This window comes from Gymnoscopelus braueri (genome assembly GCF_963280865.1).
Source record: "Gymnoscopelus braueri genome assembly, chromosome: 4".
Lineage (NCBI taxonomy): Eukaryota > Metazoa > Chordata > Actinopteri > Myctophiformes > Myctophidae > Gymnoscopelus > Gymnoscopelus braueri.
In genome coordinates, this window is record NC_137605.1 from 54,281,365 (window position 1) to 54,283,786 (window position 2,422).

The window sequence follows — 2,422 nt, forward strand, 5'->3', positions numbered from 1 at the left end:
GCAATGCTAAAAGGATAACACGAAATATCCCTGAGGGCTTGTTCCCATTGTGGGCCTATATTAAATTATATGAATTATAAATTATATGAAAAGATAGCCAGACTATTAAGGTCACCAATAAAGAACGGGTCTGAATCTGAGGAGATAGAGATTCAATTTGAAATGGCCTTATTGTAGAATGTTTGTGGCTCTGTGTGAAATCAATGTAACGCTCATACAGGCTGAAACTGACTACGACTGACTATTATGATCACAAAAACAAACATAACATTTAGCTGCTTGTATCTGTATGAGTAAGTGACAAATAAAACCCTCTTGTTTTATATTCAACACTAATACTGTTAATGATTTATACGTTTACAGATGACACCACGGTGTGGTGTATCTTTTTCTGATAAGGATGACTATGACAGGGAAGTAAGTTGACTGCTGAGGTGCTGTGAAGCTCATTGCATGATACATCATAAGAGTTTGTATTAGTGTTGGTTTTATGTTATTAATACATGGTTTTACATTTTCTGACCCTCAATTTATCTAAAATATTGTTTAATGAAAAAAATATAAATACAACAATACAAAGCATCCAGACACAATGCTGCTTTAATTATTTATTTATTTATTATGTATGAATGCAACACTAAAAGCTGAACCGTATCATTAATTTGTTTTTGTCATTTTCGTTAGCTTTATAAAAGAAAAATCATTGTTAAAGGAAATAAAAAAGTAATAACTTATTTATATGGAAACAGTACTAAACTGATTAAAGATACACAGCACACCAAAACTCTACATACAAGCGATCATAACATTTTAGAATACGATAATATGACAGTAAACTAACTTTAACATCTACAACAGTCATAAAGTAACACTAGACAGTAAACTATTTGTAATATGTATAACAGTCATAAAGTAACACTGGACAGTAAAGTAACTTTAACATAGATACAAGTCATAAAGTAACACTAGACAGTAAAGTAACTTGGATAGTTCACCCCCAAAATGACTTTTTTTTCCTATCTATTATTTTTTTGTTTTTGTCGCATTCCTAAGCAAATAATAATGACCGGCAGCGGTTCCGGTAGGAGACACAAAGAGTCTCCTTTGTGTTGCCTACCGGTCCGCTGGTCCATAGTTTGATGACTGCTGGTCATCAAACTATTGGTTTAGGAATGCGACAAAAACAAAAAAATATCCATGAATTAAAGTCTCCATGGGGTGACTAATCGATGGAATTTCTTTTTTTGGGTGAACTATGCCTACACTATGCTATACACTAGACAGTAAACTAAGTTTAATATCTCTATACAAGTCATAAAATAACACCAGACAGATTCCAGTGGAAAAAAATATATTTGTTGGGTAAAATACAGACATGAGTCATGATACCGAAAGCACATAATTGCATTATATGCAATGTAATTGAACAATGTTAATGCCGATAAGGCTGCGTTTCTAGACTGATCCTGCAGTGGACGTGAACGTATTTTGTTACGTAACTTTGAAAAAAAAACATTAAATTAACATCAGGCAGCAGCCATTGAAAAATAATAATAATAACAAGGCAACAAATTGTCCCTCGTCCAGACAGTCCTCAGCATGATTTTTCACTCCCACTTTACATGTCTGTATATAATCGGTTTTAAAACTGCAATCTGTGACTTATTTTAATGATTAAAACATAATTTTAATGTTATTACAATATTACTAGTACATCTGCAGTGGTTGGAGTTGGTCTCCCTACTCTTCCATTCCAGATGTACCGTCTGAAGCTCATAAGTGCAATGTGTCCCTAAACCAAGTGGGGATTCCTTCTTGAATCAGCGGAACTGATGTTTGATCTCTAATGATGTGGGAGATAGCGGTTCAAAGCTCTCTAGGACATAAAAGGTACGGATTGCAGCTATAACAAGTGAACTGTTTGACTTACAGTATGAATCTATTTTTTTTTAGAAAAAACAATCTTACTTCATATGACTAATAAACATTTGATGCAGTTAAATCTTTTACCATACAAAAAAAAACAATCTGATCTGTATAACATCCTGTTATGTGGATAGTTAAAGAATGTTGTGAGGGAAATAAAACATTGTATTTGTTTTGTTTGTTATTTACAGTCGAAGACCACAGCCTGTATGTCAATGTTCATCTTTTGGGAGTTGGGTTTTAGCAAAACAGAAGGTTATCAAATGGATTATTTTGTGCCACACCTATTCAGGTGAACGCATATTATTTCAGGTTTGGTTTACCCCCCTTCCATAGGCCTCTCTAGGTAGTGTCCAAGTCCTGGTCTCGAGGTCTTGGTCAGGCCCCCCTAAGCACAGGTGATTTCCAAGTCCTGGTTCACCCCCATTTATAAGCTCCTTCGCCGGTCCCTAAAAGCTCCACTAGGTGGTCTCCAGGTTCTGGTTCGCCCCCCCAT

At 35.0% G+C, this 2,422-nt stretch overlaps 1 protein-coding gene across 2 annotated transcripts in view; it reads right to left on the reverse strand.

Annotated features, from left to right (window-relative positions):
* Window positions 1-593: 593 nt before the first annotated feature.
* The window catches only part of LOC308084209 (scavenger receptor cysteine-rich type 1 protein M130-like), a 12,224-nt gene continuing 10,395 nt past the window's right edge, over window positions 594-2,422 (reverse strand). For both annotated transcript variants that reach the window (XM_080426748.1, XM_080426747.1), the window contains exon 12: window positions 594-2,422. This exon is cut by the window's right edge. The gene's annotated coding sequence lies outside the window, so the exon portion shown is untranslated.